This window comes from Vipera berus, assembly GCF_964194415.1.
Source record: "Vipera berus genome assembly, chromosome: 1".
NCBI classification, from domain to species: domain Eukaryota; kingdom Metazoa; phylum Chordata; class Lepidosauria; order Squamata; family Viperidae; genus Vipera; species Vipera berus.
In genome coordinates, this window is record NC_138202.1 from 142,871,633 (window position 1) to 142,889,652 (window position 18,020).

Sequence of the window (18,020 nt, forward strand, 5' to 3'; positions counted from 1 at the left end):
TCAGCTGAATGGTACAAAACTATCTACAATATCTCTCTCTCTCTCTCTCTCTCTCTCTCTCTCTCTCTCTCTCTCTCTCTCTCTCTCTCTCTCTCTCTCTCTCTCTCTCTCTCTCTCTCTCTCTTTCTCTCTCTCTTTCTCTTTCTCTCTCCTATGCTACTTCTTATGCTGCCACCATCACTAGGAGTCAAAAATGATTTGATGGCACATAAACATTCAATCAGCCAATCATTCCAGGTGCTTTTGTCTAAAATTTGCTGATTGGATGGTCCTGTTGTGATTCATGGTCAGCCTGTGGGTTCGGCAGTTGGGTCGGATGATTCAGAGGAGGAGGAGGTGGGTGTTGGAGAGCCTGCAGAGAACAGCCCGGAGGCTTCGCAGAGCCCTCAGCCAGGCCCCTCCCATCTGGTCACTATGCAGACCCAGCTGTGTGAGCCTGACAGCGTGGATGAAGATGACCCACAGCTGGCCCTGTTCAAGGACGCCCGACGCAGGAGGCAGTCAATCAGGAGTAAACAGAGGAAGGCAATGGGGCACCTCGGAAGGAGGCAGAGAGAAGCCACGCCTTGAACTGTTTAAAAGGGGAATGTGTGGGAGGGCTGGTTTGCTGAAGGCAACCGTTTGAATAGCTCCTGTTTCATGGTTCGTGTTTTTGTTTGGCTCTGTTTGCTCTGTTTTATGTCAATAAATTTGGCAGGCTTAGTTCCAGCCTCTTGCCTTTTTGTAAAGGGGTTGTCCCTGCCTTTTCTGCAGGGCCGGTAGTAGGCTGGTACAGAACAGGTCCAAAAGAAGGGTCCTAGCTAAGGAGCTTTAGACCTGGCCAATCAACAATTTATCCTGCATCAACTGGTAGATAAACAAATCTTCTAGCTGCCTACGAAGGACCCTCTTTCTTCCCTTCATTGATCAGCAGTTGACTTTTGACTAAATTCCTAAATAAAGGTAATGGAAGAAATTGACAACCCAACAATAGATTGACAGTTAAACCTGATTAGGGACAGATCATCATGGAGAAGATCTATCTATAAGGTCACTAAGAGTCAACACTGACTAGATGGTACATAATCAATTAAGAAATCCATAGAAAAGATAATGAGTTGTCTTTTCCTCCCTTCTCCCTATTGATGGTCAGGGGTATCAAATGGAAAGCAGGGTCCTGGAAGGAGGCTATGAAAATTGGGAGTGGAAGAAACAAGAGCAAATTTCACCCCCATCTTGTTTTTCCAGTTACTGAAGAGGCCATACAAGGAATAGCATGTCCTTTCATTATGCACACATCAAACAGGAAACTAGAAAAGAGGCTAAGTGGGGATACACTAAAGAAAATGCACATGGTGATAAACTCCAATCACCACGAGTCAATTGCTTACCTTTGATGGAAGGGCATTGCCTCAGTTCTTCAGCATGGAGAAGTCACATCAACATAACAACATTAAGGTCAATATTGATGCCACATCAACGGTGATAATCAAACCTGACAAATAAGCCTTTGTGGCTACTTTGTTTCCTTCTTTTATATTTTCCTAACTTGGTTTTTGATTTTTTTTTGTTTTTTCACGAGTTTTCAGAAGTGTTTGCCATTGCATTCTTCCTGGGTTTGAAAGAAAGTGGCTGGCCTAGAGTCCCCAAACATGGCTCCATGACTAAATCAGGATTAGAATTCATGGCCTTTAACTACTACACCAAGCTGGTTCTCATCTTCACCCATAAAACCTATCAGTTTTGTATCTCTTGAAGCAATAGGTAGATTCAAATTCCTTTGTAAGTTTCAAAGACAAATACCAATTTTCCATTTTTTTTAAAAAAGAGCATTATAAAGTACAAATATTACAGGAAAATGTACACCAAAATGTCTGCATTATAAAAAGAATACATAAGAACATATTATACTAAGGAAAATTCCTTGCAAAAATATTTCTTGTAGCAATGGCTATAATAACATAAATTTACAAAAAACAACAACAACCCTGTATATATGTTTTGGGAAGGGAAGCATTTAAAACTGGAAATGCAGAGAAATTGGCTTCATAATCATTCCTCATGGATAGCTTTAAAAAAATATCTGTATATTTGTGTTTGCGTGTATGTGTACACACGCACACTCGCATACATAGGAAAATATAAACTGCCAGCACATTCTTATAGCAATGGTTTGGTTTTGTTCTTCCCACACTCCTCCCTTTGCACTCAAAACATCCAGTTCTTGAACTTCCTACTTTTGCAGGTCTCATTAGTCATCAAGAGTTGCGTGGAAAACTGCAGGCAGGATTAAGCCTGTAGTTCCACTAATGAGACCAAAATAGCAGTTTACATTCCTGTACTAATTAAACATGTGATATTGTACCTAAGGTTGCTGTGTGGTGTAGTTGTGTTATGATAGGAGGAATGATGGGTTTTGTACCTTGCAGTAGTGCCCATTCTCTCTCTTGCCATCCAGAACTCCAAGTGGCTCCTTCAAAGCACCCACAATGGCTTTAAGACTTTAGCCTGCCTGGTTTGTGTCTTTGTGTGTCTGTGTGAAACTAACACTGCCTGGATGCAAAGGTGTGATTCTTCATCAAGTACCCAATAGGGGTGTTTCATCTAAACTCCAGCCACAGGATCATCTTGTCTCAACATGTAGTAGCCTTAAGCATAGAGAAAGGTTTATATCTCATTTATTTTTAATCCCATTCTAGCAAGAATAACTGATTACCTTTATATGCTAAATCCCTCTATGTTCTCTAAAGCTCATTGATATCAGGGTAGGAAGTGTCAACAGTTGATAATAACCTCGAGCTTCTCTAAGATCACTAACTCATCTTCTCGTACAATTTCTTCCCTTAGTTCTGCTTCCACTTTCCATAGCACAACCAAGAACATCACTCCATGCTTTATATGGAATACCAATCAATCATTTGCTCCCAGGAATCACAGAGTTTTGGGAAAACTGATTTCCTTGTTTTGATTAATATTTTTGAAATGCCTCCTAGCAGAGAAGAAGCAACCATTTTGATCATTCTGCAGGTCAACTCGAGTGGCAACTTGCCACACTGTTCTTGCTCCATTTTGCTAAGCTGCTTTCTTACAGGTAACCCATATTCTTCTATGACTTTTCTTCTACAATCACTAATGAAAAGTTACAGCCCTAAAGACCAAAAGTATCACAAATGTACATCCACCTTATGCACAAATACAAATTTAGTAATAATTCAAAACATGCTTAGCTCAAGAAGGAAGACTAGCTAGGCTCCCTCCAGCTTGCACATTACTGCCACACGAACACAAGTGGAGTCACATTTTTTTACTTGCTCCATTCATCACCTTGAGGTTGCCTTCTTCTCATTCCCAGGAGTAAAACAGGCTTCAGCCGTCCTTAACTACCATATATCAGTGCTAAAATAGTGTTTCTTCTCTATTCCGCCACCATTCAAGGCAGCCTTAATATCTGAATAATCTATTAAGTTTTCCTACCCATTGCCTTGGTAGAAAGGCAAGTGACTTGGGAGACACAACAGTTTCAGGGCAGGGATTGACCAAGGGGTCAGCAAATGTCATGTAGGAATAGGATGACTTAAGGATAGGGAGATGGCACTAAATCCAAGAAGTGAGGAAAGGTCCAATAAAGATACATCTGCTTGTTAATTCTTGTCCAGGTGTTCAATGTGAACGAACAATTTCAGGGACTCTTCTACCTTAGAGTGCTTTCTAGTTCATCCCAATTTGGAATGCTCTGCCCTTGAAAGGGAAAGTGCCTATGAATCAAGTTTAGTGTTTTACAACTCTTTTTTTCTTTTTTGCAAACAGAATGTATGTTTCTTTGAAAGCAGGCAACTCTGTACAGTGCCAGGTGTCATCCTTCCCCTGAAGCATCAGAAGCTAGCAAGTCAAACACACTGATGTTGCTTAAGAAGCAGTACCTGGTGAAGGATCTGTGTATTGCTTGTCTGAATGTACATATACAGGTGGTCTTTGATTTGTAACCAGGGCTTTTTTTCTCATACAACACTCAAAACGGAGTTCTGGCACCTTTTTTGGATGGAACCTTGTAGGGTAGGCAAGGTGGGTTGTATGACATGTGTGAGTTCCGGCACCTTTTTGTTTTATAAAAAAAGCACTGTTTGTAACAGTTCATGTACTGGCGTTCCAAGTTACAACAGCACTGAAAAAAAAATGACTTATGATGGTTTTTCACACTTATGACCTTTGTGGCATCTCCAGGGACACGTGATCAAAATTCAGATGCTTGGCAACTATGATGGCTGGAGTACTCCAGGGTAAGGTGATGGTCTTTTTCATCCTTCTGACAAGCAAAGTCAATGAGAAAGCCAGATTCACTTAACAACTGTGTTACTAACTTAAAAATTGCAGTGATTCACTTAACAGGAAAGGGACAGGAAAGGTCGTAAAATGGGGCAAAATCCACATATATATATGTATCATCTATATGTATGTAATATATATATATATATATATATATATATATATATATATATATATATATATATATATATATATATATATATATATATATGTTCGAAAGCATAGCAGTTCGAAAGCACGTAAAAATGCAAGTAGAAAAATAGGGACCACTACGGTGGGATGTTAACGGTGTTCCGTGCGCCTTTGGTGTCTAGTCATGCCAGCCACATGACCATGGAGACGTCCTCGGACAAGCGCTGGCTCTTTGGCTTTGAAACGGAGATGAGCACTGGCCCCTAGAGTTGGAAACGACTAGTACGCATGTGCAGGGGAACCTTTACCTTTATCTATCTATCTATACTATACTATATGTTAAGTGTTTGTTAAGTATTTAGAATACCTTGCTAGGCCCCAAACATGGGGCAAATCTTATTTCCTGTTTCAGCCTAACCCAAGGCCATCAACAGGCTGCAGTCACACAGTGACAGCTCATATTTGTGTAAATTTTTTGGATTGCCCTTTAATTCTTTGTTAGCAATCCAAAAAAATTACATATATATATATATATATATATATATATATATATATATATATATATATGTAGATCTAGAGTCTCGGGTTTCTTCCCGTGTTCCTTTCATCTTCAGAAAGTTGTGGCGACGTTTCGACGAAATCCCATCCGTCATCATCAGGCCGGAGTGTTTCTCCTGCTGCTACCAGGAGCAATGCGTGGTCTGGCTGTTCCTTTCCTTCCAACTGCCGGTGGGGCTGTGTTCTGACTGGGAGGAGGCGTGGCTGCGTTATTAGTGTTTTGGCTACTGAATTTATTTGTGCTGGGTGATGATGTGATTGTGCATTGAGGTAACGGTTGGTGTGTGTTTTCTTTCGGTAGACTGTGTGTCCTAGGGTGCCATGGTGAATTTTATTTTGGGATGTAGGCTGTTCTAATAACAAGAACCAGACGCCTTGCAGATGAAACACATATACAAACAGAACTACACACCCTGACAGACATATTGACAGCAAACAAGTTCCAAAAAAACAAAATCACCAACATGATTCAGCAGGGGACTCCGAAACAGAAAAACATCCAAGAAGAAGAACAGAACAACGGACGAGCCATCTTGCCCTACATAAAAGGAACAACCGACAGAATCAGTAAAGTACTACGCAAACATAACATCAAAACCGCATTTAACACTGACAGAAAGATATCAACCATCCTGAGAAATCCCAAAGACAAAATAGAACTGGAAAACCAGGGCATATACCAAATCCCATGCGCTTCATGTCCAGCAACATACATCGGACAGACTAACAGAAGAATAGAGGTACGAGTAGAAGAACATAAGAACTTAGTACAGAAGAAAGATCACACATCTTCACAACACATAAACACCACGGGACACAACATCAATTTTGAAGGTACAAAAACAATCGCCAAAATAGAACATCTCAATAGCAGAATAATCAGAGAAGCCATTGAAATAGAAAAACACCCAGACAGTATGAACAAGCGAGACGACACCTCCCGCCTACATGCCATTTGGAAACCAGCATTGATAGAGAAACGAATTTCAGCAAATAAGGATTTAAAAAACCAACAAACAACCCCAAATGCCACCAGCCCCAGCAAGACTCATCCACACCCAGAACAAAAACTCTCCCACACAGAAGACAGAACAAGTCAAGCAAAAGGGCCATCACCCAAGCAGAAGAACGCACACACGAACCTGACTGACCCATACCAGAGATACATAGCAGGTCCTCGAACTCGGAGCCAAACCAAAGCTCTGAAGGCCACTACACAGCCCACTCCTCAGGACACCAAATCACAACACTCAGGATATTACAACACAACAAAGAACCCCACCCATTCGGAACACACCCCACCCAGTCGGAAGACGGCCACGCCTCCAACCAATCAGGGGACAGCCACACATCCACCCAATCAGAAGACAGCCACGCCTCCACTCAATCAGAAGACAACCACGCCTCCACCCAGCCAGAGGACACCCCCACCCAATCAGAAAGCAGCCACGCCTCCTCCCAGTCAGAACACAGCCCCACTGGCAGTTGGAAGGAAAGGAACAGCCAGACCACGCATTGCTCCTGGTAGCAGCAGGAGAAACACTCCGGCCTGATGATGACGGATGGGATTTCGTCGAAACGTCGCCACAACTTTCTGAAGATGAAAGGAACGCGGGAAGAAACCCGAGACTCTAGACATATATATATATATATATATATATATATATATATATATATATATATATATATATATATATATATATATATATATATATATATATATATATGGATGTTTGGTCATTCGGGTTTTTCCCCGCATAGAACTAAAGGTGTAGGAGCAACGTTTTGACGAAATCCCATCCGTCATCATCAGGCTAGTGGCTTCAGCTTCCTTCTTCTGGGAGAAGCATGTGGCTGTCTGTTCCTCTTTTTTAAACTGCCAGAGGGGGTGTGTTCTGTGGGTGGAGGTGTGCTCTGATTGGGTGGGGATTAAGTGTGTTCTGATTGGGTGGGAGTGTGTTTTGAATGGTGGGTGTGTTCTGATTGGGTGGGGGTGTGTTTTGAGTGGATGGGCTGGTCTCAGCTGCCAGCCTTAGACCTGAGCTGGTGAGTTGTGCTGCTTTTGTTCGGCTTCGTGTTTGTGGTGGTGCCATGTTTTTATAGTGGGTGTCAGTTTGCTTATTGTGTGGTTTGGAGGGGTTTAAAGTGGCTGATGTTGCAGCTGTAGTTAGGTTTCTGTTTTGTGGTTGTGCCTCGTTATCATTGTGGGTTCGGATTTGCTTTTTGAATAGTTGTGTGGTGGTGATGTCATGTGATGTTATCATGAGTTTGGGTCTGGTATCATTCTTGGTGGTTGGGACTCGTCTGTCAATCAAGGCGGGTTTCCAAATAGCTGGTAGGCGAGAGGTATCATCTCGTTTGTTCATGCTGTGGGGGCGTTTTTCTATCTCAATGGCTTCTCTGATTATTCTGTTGTTAAAATGTTCAATTTTGGCGATAGTTTTGGTTTTTTTAAAATCAATTTCAGGTCCCGTGGCTTCAAAGTGTTGGACCACATCCCTGCTTCTCCCAGAAGAAGGAAGCTGAAGCCACTAGCCTGATGATGACGGATGGGATTTCGTCGAAACGTTGCTCCTACACCTTTAGTTCTACGCGGGGAAAAAACCGAATGACCAAACATCCACATACAAACACCCGCGAAAACCTCAGAAAACATATATATATATATATATATATATATATATATATATATATATATATATATATATATATATATATATATATATATATATATATATATAATATATATATAATATATATATATATATATATAATATATATATTCCATCTAAATTCCCAGTGAAGTTTGACACCATAATGCATTCATGAATTTATGCCATCTTATGAAAGATTTTTCTTTCTTTCTTTCTTCTTTCACTAGTAAAAAATTAAAACTGATTAAAAATGTAAAAGGACGTTAGAGGTTCTGTGCACATTCAGTGGTGTGAGCTTATATGTTTGGGTGAGTGAGGGAGACATCAACAATAAATGAGCTAGCTAAACAATAAAGAAGGATTTCTTATCCTATGGCACAATGAATGTTTTATTAATAAGCAACTTCCTTTTTTGTTTTTCATCTAACTTCTGTTTGCAGGCAAATGCTCGGTGGCCAAACAGTTTTTTTCTTTCTTTCTAGGATTTGGGAGAGGCAGGTGCCATTGTGGCTGATCATTTCTACAAGTAAAAAATCTGATTTTGCCAGAGTCAGGGATGGTTAGATAACCCAATGCTATACTCAAGGCCAACCTGGTTCCCGAATAGAGTGTAGGACCTTTTTCATGGATAGGACCTCATTTTCTTTAAGGTAATATGATCTTAGGGCCACACACCAGTATAGAGGTACTAGGAACTGGACTCTTGGTAGGGCTAGAACAGCAAAGCCCAATTTAATTTCAATATTGCAAAATTAAGCTACTGGGATGCAACTAACACAATTGCTCTTCCTGTGTGCAATAATTTCCTTTTCAGGCTACCAATAGGTACCTTTTTATTTCAGTATGATTTGGTCTTCCTCCCAGAAGTGAAGTGATTTACAAGAGAACAATGAAAGCCATCTTAAATAAAACTAAGACAGAAAAAGAATGTACGTGACCCAGGATAATGTTGCAGGATCCAACCTGGGTCTGTCACCGGGACCATGAGGTTTTGTCTTCTGAGCTTTTGGACTCGTGCTGAAGTTCCTGAAGATGGGTGACTGACTCAGACTGGATTCTGCAAAACTGAGATAACCCACCAAATCCCCAACCCAATATACGGTAAGTGCAATTTCAGAGTTTTTGAAGGAGGAAGAGAAACTCAGGAGCCCTTCTGTCAAATTCCCTTCAAAGGGGTTTATTTTGATTGGAAACCAGGAACTTTCCTTGGAATCCTAACATCAGAATGTTCTTGGTGGAGTACATGGCCAACCTATGATGGACTATCTAAAGGATATGCATCTTTTGTGATGCAAAGGGCAGCACCTGTGGGCAGAACAAATATTTATTTTTTAAACAAAAATCCAAATTCAATAGAATTAAATCCAAATTCAAGTACTTGTTGTGACCGTGTCATTGCATGAGATATGAAAATGTCATTGCATGAAAAATGAACATTCAGCAGCAACTTTTGTAAAAGCTCTTGAGAGAAAGCCCCAAGGCCCTCTATCAATTGATTTGTCTAAAACTAAAGGGTCATTTCCCCATTCATGGTTTCCTGCACTGAACTGCAAGCAAGCCAAATCCTGATGCACATGTGCGCAGGAATAACTCCCAGGGAATTCATTCAGACTTAATTCTATGCATATACTGATAGGATCAACCTACATTTCTACTTGAATATGCCTGGAATGTTATTCTCTGTTTTCAATCTTCTTGTTAACAGTGCAGAATAATCTTTGGATATAGTTCACATGTGTGTGAATAGAGCACGTGCTGCTCATGAAATACAGGGTTTAAGTATAAAACCCTCTTTGCAATATTAAGTTGGTATTCCTAAAATATGCATTAGTAGAGCACCTATCCCATGCCATAATGCACTGCGTTCTCAGAATAGACTGCATCTTTCAACATCATGTTAACATCTCTTGTAACTTACCATTTCATATTATATTGAAATGAGATCTGGCACTTTTGGGGTCTTGTGGAAGATGGAAAAAAAAGGCTTTCCAGCAGTCTTCCTCTTAGATATAATTGAAAAAGAGGCAAGCATAGAGGCATGCTGTGATTCACGCTGCCAGACAGTGATCTTGAATCATTCAGATTATGAAAATACAGCTGAGTGCAGAAAAGATGACAATTTCCCCTGCCATCATTGTCAAAATGAAAATTTCAAGCAGTTCAGGATGAAATGGGAGGGGGGAGAGAGGAAAACCAAGCTTGCCCAGTTTAACTGGGTTCTCCCAGCGGACTTATAATCAGGCAGTATAATGACAATGTTTCTTTTTCCTATTAGAGAAATTTGTTGGCACCTGCAAGTGAACGAAAGCAACCCGCTGGAAGGTAACTGCGCTGCAGATAGCTTAATGATGCATCAGACCCTCACCTGCTGTTTTGGGAGGGGAAGTAGAAGCTGGCCTATGATGGGAATATTTGACCCATACATCTTCCCAGCAGTCCCGCTAGGAGAATATGAGGAGGCTGAGATTTGACAGGAGAGGGGGTTGCTGATTCACACATCTGGATCTCATTTGTCACCTAACACAGCCTGTGCTAATCTTGTGGTGCCCGTCATAGCAGGCTGGCAAAGGCGTCTGGGGAAATGTAGAGGACACATATAAAGTATGACATTACAAAGACCCTAACTGCGGAGGCTGCAGGTGCATTAAATAAGTTAGGTTTTAGGTTTGCCTTCAGTGCTCATTGCAAACCTAATTCAATAAATTATGAGGAAGAATAATCATAGGGTTGGTGACATCTGTTGTTGTTGTTAGCTGCGAAGTCGTGTCTGACCCATCGCGACCCTATGGACAACGTTCCTCCAGGCCTTCCTGTCCTCTACCATCTTCTGGAGTCCATTTAGGCTCACGCCTACTGCTTCAGTGACTCCATCCAGCCACCTCATTCTCTGTCGTCCCCTTCTTCTATTGCCCTCAATCTTTCCCAGCATTAGGCTCTTCTCCAGTGAGTCCTTCCTTCTCATTAGGTGGCCAAAGTATTTGAGTTTTAGCTTCAGGATCTGGCCTTCTAAAGAGCAGTCGGGATTGATCTCCTCTAGGACTGACCGGTTTGATCGCCTTGCAGTCCAAGGGACTCACAGGAGTCTTCTCCAGCACCAGAGTTCAAAGACCATCTACACATCTTCATAAAGTGCATCAGGCTTTTTCCCCCCCTATGATTAAGAGAAAGAGGGACTGGATGAAAGAAAAGAAAACAGAAGCAACTCTCCAATAATGCTTCAAGCTATAAGGATTGTAACATTCAGGAAAGCACTGTGAGAGGCACCTTGGAGTCCTAGTGGATGATCACTTGAATATGAGGCAGCAGGATGCAGCAGGAGCCAAAAAGGCTAATACAATTCTGGGTTTTAGAAACAGAGGCATAGAATCAAGATCATGTGAAGTATTAATAAATAACACTTTATAAAACCCTAGTACAACCATACCTGGAATAGTGCAACCAATTTTGGTCACCATACTACAAAAAAGATGATGAGACCTTGGAAAAAGTTCAGAGAAGAGCAACTAAGATGATCAGAGGCCTGGAGACTAAATTATATGAAGGACAGCTGGAGGATTGGGTTTGGCTAGTCTATAGAAAAGAAGAAATAGGGGAGACATGATAGCAGTATTCCAGTATTTGAGGGGCTGCCACAAAGAAGAGGCGGTCAAATTTGTAATGTATTGGGATTTTACTTGAACTGCTTTCACATGTCTTTGAATGCTGCTTAAGGTTGCTCAATTGAGTTGTCTGTGTAACGGTCGCTGGCTAGCCAGACATGCAGTCTCCAAGAAGATCATTGGATGATTTGGGGTGGGAATGGGTTCCTTTAAACCTATTGGCCACCGCCTAGTGGCCAACCATATAAGTAGCTGCGCAGAAGCCTCTGATTCAGTTCTGTTCCTGTTTGCCTCAATAAAGCAATGTTCCTGTTTGAAACCTCTCATCTTGCTTCCTGCCTCCAAAGAACTCACTACACAACAAAATTATTCTCCAAAGCACCAGAGGGCAGGACAAGAAACAATGGTTGGAAACTGATCAAAGAGAGAAGCAACCTGGAATTAAGGAGAAACTTTCTAACAGTGAGGACAATTAATCAGTGGAACAGCTTTTCTTAGAAATAGTGGGTGCTCCATCACTGGAGGTTTTTATTTTTTATTTTTTTTTTAATTTTTTTTTAAATTCCATTTATATCCCGCCCTTCTCCGAAGACTCAGGGCGGCTTACAAGCTTAGCAGTAGCCTTCATTCTATGTATATGCCTGCTTGTTAGGGCTTTCACACACACCCCAAGCGGCATTATTACAAAGTCAGCTTAATTGCCCCCAACAATCTGGGTCCTCATTTTACCTACCTCGGAAGGATGGAAGGCTGAGTTAACCTTGAGCCTGGTGGGATTTTAAGAAGAGGCTAGACAGTCACTTACCTGAAATGGTATAGGTTCTCCTTGATTGAGCAGGGGGCTGGACTAGAAGACCTCCAAGATCCCTTCCAGCTCCATTCTGTTCTAACACTTGTGGATTCCTTTTGGTGGGTCTACTAGACCTGGATTGCAATATTATCTAGACAATTCCTAGAGAGCAACAAGATGCAAAACACTGTAACAGTTTGCTACCATCTGGTGGCCATCTGGAGTTTTGCAGGCCAAACTTAGTAGACCTCCTTTTGATAACACAACCTCTTGAAGGAAAAGAAATAGACTAAATGTTAAGGCATGGGTGTTTATGACTCTTTCATATTGATGAAATAGAGTATATATTTTATATACTCTATTGATGATCTAGTGGGTAGATTTAGCTCAGTAGCAAAGCAAGAATTTTACATTCAAAAGATTCACTAACACAGCAGTCCTCAAAGTGTGTTCTTGGGGCCTCTGGGTTTTTGGGGATATATATATATATATATATATATATATATATATATATATATATATATATATATATATATATATATATATATATATATGCATATATACATATACATATACATATACATATACATATACATATACATATACATATACATGTGTGTGTGTATGTATATGTATATGTATATGTACTGTGTATGTATAAGTATATACATTCTAAGTTTTAATACAGTGCATATTGATAGATATAACCCACATAAACCAAGGCTTGGTGTCTTCATTTTTTTTTAATAATGTCAAGGGTATTTGAGAATGTTGAGAACCACTAGCATAACAAAAAAAAAACAAAAAAAAACACAACAATCTGTCATCTTCAGCAAAGAATGAAAAAAAACAAAAAACCATCCAGTCTGAAAGTCTAAGTTCTAAGGCAGCTTCTTTAAGCATCTATCCAAAGTGCCTTTCCTCAACTATCTTCAGAAGTAAGGCCCAATTTCCACTTCAATTCGCCTCTCCTATTTAGGGCCACCTCTTAGCTTTTCCTTTAATCTTCTGGTCCATCTCCTCCAACTTATTGCTGGGCTTTGAATTTTCCCCAAACTTCTTTCCCTGTTGTATTTTAATGCATCTATTTCTATCTCTGTGGATTAAAATTGTATGTGTTTCTCTTCTAGGTTCCTATGGAGTTCTTCCAGTCAAAACTAAGAGGAAGAAACAGGCTGAAGGAGATGGCAATGGAGAAGGAACAGGCTCTTTTCAAGAGAAGGTGAGGTCACAGGTGGCTGGTTAGGACAACTGTGACCTAAAAATGGAGCTGCCTGTGAAAATGAGGAAAGGGTGAAGATAGGAAGGAAGGAAGGAAGGAAGGAAGGAAGGAAGGAAGGAAGGAAGGAAGGAAGGAAGGAAGGAAGGAAGGAAGGAAGGAAGGAAGGAAGGAAGGAAGGAAATCTTCCAGTCTTGGCTATGGAATCTGACTGTGTGACAGTTCTTTTTCTCTCTTTACCATTTCTTTTTTTTTAGAGGAAGTATAACTTTTAAGGTCATCTTAACTGTGAGTTAAGGCCTCCACACAGTTGTGCTATAGTTCACGGAGCAGCTAGAAAAAAGACAGGGCTTCTCTAATAAAGGACTTTTGCAGGTTTCAAAGCACCCTTCTCAATTACACTGGAAGCATGCATGTCCCTTACCTAGACTGTAGGGAGGAATCCTGGTAGGGCTCTACTGTTCTGTTACTTGTATTCTACAGTATATATTTTGGTCCCTTTGAGTCAAGTTTGACTCCTAGAGACTTACTGGACTAGTCCCTCCAGTTTTCTTGGCAAGATTTCAGAAATAGTTTTCCCTTGCCTTCTACCTAAGGCAGGGGCCCACAACCTTCTGGGCACCAGGGACCAGTTTCATGGAGAGAGGTTTTTCCGTGGACTGGAGGAGGCATGGTTTTGCATGTTGTCTGCATCCCATGGATGGGGCTTTGCTTGTTTGCGTAGCCCGGTTTCATGGACTGGGGGGGGGGGAAGTTAGGGACCTCTGACCTAAGGCTGAGAGAGAGTAGCTACCCTAAAGTCACCCAGCTGCACCTAAGGGAAGACTAGAACTCTTTCTTTCTACCCCAATGCCTTAACTGCTACACCAGATTTGCTCTCAAACTTGTGTTCTAGTTGCTCATTAATTGAAATAGGAAGCTAGCAAATTTGGTTGGAAAGGAGCTAGGTTTTGAAGAACCTGTAGGAAGAAATACTCTTTCCAGAATGCAGATCAAAATCTCTCACTTTTCAGACATGCATCAAAAATTAACAGCTGTGCACCATGACCCCAGTTTCTTTTCTTTTCTTTTTTAAGAAAATTTTATTAAATATAGATTTAAAAACAAAAGTGGACATGATTCAACTTCCCTAGCTACAACACTACTATTAGTATTATCTTATGTTACAGAAAAAAATAACAAAAACCTAAAATACAGTCTATAACAGGACCAAGTATAACAAACTGTACATATAACATCTGTCGGGTTTTTTTAGTAAACTGTCATACAGTCCTCAGCATTATATTTACATATCTTTCAGTTATGTATTGGTTGGAAGAAATATTACGACAAAAAATTGATTTAAAACCAGAAATCTTTTTATTAGGGATTATTAATGATAATCTCAGTAAAGCATCTCTCTACTAATTAGTACATATCTTAGTACATATCTTAACCGCAGCAAGACTGGCCTATGCCCAAAAATGGAAAAGAAAGGAAACACCCACTGAAGAAGAAATAATAGATAAAATTTTATCCTGCACTGAAATGGACAGGTTAACCCTAGAGATCAAACATAAGAACGAAACGGAGTATTATGAAATTTGGCAAAATTTGAACAATTGGTTAGAGTTAAGGGGGATCGCTGAGATGAACATTGTTTGATTGGTTGATAATGTAAGGATTTCTTATTAGCATCTATATTATGGACCCCAGTTTCTAATCGTAAGGAGGGATGAGCAACAGGGGCCTTTATGGGAGAATGGCCCTTTGTGCCCCTCCTCCCTTATTCTTTCTATTCTGTAATTCTGGTGTGCCCAACTACCTTACACTACCTGACACAGCAAAACACTACTACCCTTTGCTGTGTAATATACTGGCTTTCCATTTCAAAACAGGACGACAAAGAACAAGAGGATGGAACAAACAGGCTAAGAGGAACTTCACTAAGCTCCTTATCAATAAGGTTAATAAGGGTCCATGCAATTTACCAATTGCCAGAACGCTACAACTGAGCTTGGGCCGTAAAGGAAGCACATGGGCCTTGGACTTTATTGCTTTTTATACTGGGCTACACTAATATCACTTTTTAACCTCCTTTTTCCTCCCAAAGACGGAGCATTGTTTCATGTGAATGGCCTCAGTGAAATCCTCCATTTTCTATTGCACTTCTACCTGCCCTAGTTAAGCAGATTAATGGCTCTTTCTTTGGATTTGATCCACCAATCCCTCTGAAAGTGTAGCAGTAAGATTTAGATTCCTCCCCCACCCCCAGTGCTGGGGGGGGGGAGAGAGGGGGATAATTTTGATATCCTCAAACGTAGGCATGATCTGGAGTGGCAGAGAAATATTTCCAAACTTCTCTCTTCTTTAAATCCAAGTCATATCAAAAAGGTGACAAGAGGGGGGAAAAGTAATTAGTGAGTTCACAGAGTTCAGTAGGAAAGTTAAAATAGAGTAACACATTACTTTTTATGTGAAGATTTCACAAGACAAATCTTGCCTGTGTTTTAATTGCATGTGACCCTGGCAGTCCCATTCTGAAATGAAGTGCCGTAAAATTAAAGATGACAGACGCTCACAACAAGTCTTGTGATCTTGATTAAACTACAAAGACCACACTTTCTATCTGCTGCAACTCAGATATGATGGGCTGTTTTATTTGGGGAATTGCTTCATTAATGCTTTCTTTGACTAGACATGTTTGTTACAAAAAAAAAGAAAGACAGAAAATATGAATATGATATCCTGAATAGCTAAATGAAGTCCAAACAGCACATTAAAAATCAGGAGCTTGAAAAAAAACATTAAGATTTGAATGTTTATTTTAAAAAAGGCTCATGATCTTTATATATATATATATATATATATATATATATATATATATATATATATATATATATATATATATATATATATATATATATATAATGTTTGTTAAATATTTAGATAAAGATCAGTCTCTCTCTTTAACTCTTTGTTAGCAATCCAAATATATATATATATATATATATATATATATATATATATATATATATATATATATATATACAATACACACACATACATACACACACACACACACACACACATATATGTGTGTATATATATATATATATATATGTGTGTGAATATATATATATATATATATATATATATATATATATATATATATATATCTTTGGTCATTCGGGGTTTTTCCCACGTAGAATTGAAGGTATAAGAGCAACATTTCGACGAAATCTCATCCGTCATCCTCAGGCTGGTGGCTTCAGCTTCGTTCTTCTGGGAGAAGTGTGTGGTAGTGGCTGTTTGTTTCTCTTTTTTAAACTGCCAGAGGGGGTGTGTTCTGTGGGTGGAGGTGTGCTCTGATTGGGTGGGGGGTTAGCTGTGTTCTGATTGGGTGGGGGTGTGTTTTGAATGGGGGCTGTGTTCTGATTGTGTTCTGTATATTATGTTGCTTAGAGAATCTACAATTCTTATACCGTTTATATTTTGGTGAGAATACAACAAAATCTATGTTGGGAATGGAATGGAATGGAATGGAATGGAATGGAATGGAATAGAATAGAATAGAATAGAATAGAATAGAATAGAATAGAATAGAATAGAATAGAATAGAATAGAATAGAATAGAATAGAATAGAATAGAACCCTGATTTAGTCATTTGACCATATCAAATATATAATACTGATACAAAAATACATATAGATACAAAGAAAACAATAGGAAATTTTCATAGTAAGTAAAAGAAGTTCTCTTCCATATGAAGAATTGCCAGTTGGACCAATAAATAAAATAGAAATTTAAATTGTTGCTTTTTTTAATAAATAGCTTGATTTTGCATAGTTTGGAATTCAAGCACTGCTACTACCAGTACTATCAATAATGATATACTGAAATTAAGTTGTTAAAACACAAGCTCAGGTTTGTGTAAAATAATTGGTAATCCTATTTGCACAGCTACAACTATTGCACTGTTTAATGGATGGAATGAAATCCTGAAAGTGAGAAATAATGTGCATATTCTTCCATTCTTTGGCTACCTTCTGTATCACCCTCCTAAAGGGTACTAAATGCAGTGAGATTTATTTCTGAATAAACAAACCTCATTTGCATTGTTTCCCTGTCTCCCCTTCCTGCTATCCCTTCCGGTCAATAGGCCTCCCGTGGCCTCTCTCGGAGTTGTCTTCTCTAAATTGGTGGAAGAGCAGGCTGTCACTTAAAGTTTAAAACAACAATAACATTAATATTGAATTAATTCATTCATTCATTAAATAGCCTAGTTCTCCAGGTTGATTCCAGGATCAGCCACTTGAGACTAGATATATTAGTCAGCATCTGTTATGTGTTGACTCTACTAATGACTTTAAGTTACAGGAAAAGGGATTCTAATTTTTACAGGATATTAAATGACCAATAGTTAACAAGGCTAAATAGTGAAATAATCACTGGCACTCGCTACTAAGACAATGTATTATTGATGCTATTGAAAATGTTGCCTCTATTTACCAAGCCAGGAAACTGCTGCCTTTAATTACCTATTTGCTTAAGTCTAGTAATAATTACACTGAGATGCTATCCTATGCCAAGTTGCACACATTTCTGTGGGAAATCGATGGGATTCAAGTATGCATAACTTGATGTGTGGCTGCTAACTCTTCTTCACCAATTAAAAACTCTTGAAATGCTAGTTACCTGGAACAATGGAAATTCAGTGAGATTATTTATTTATTTATTATGAATAATAATTTATAATTTATACAAGGCATTTTACTTATAATTT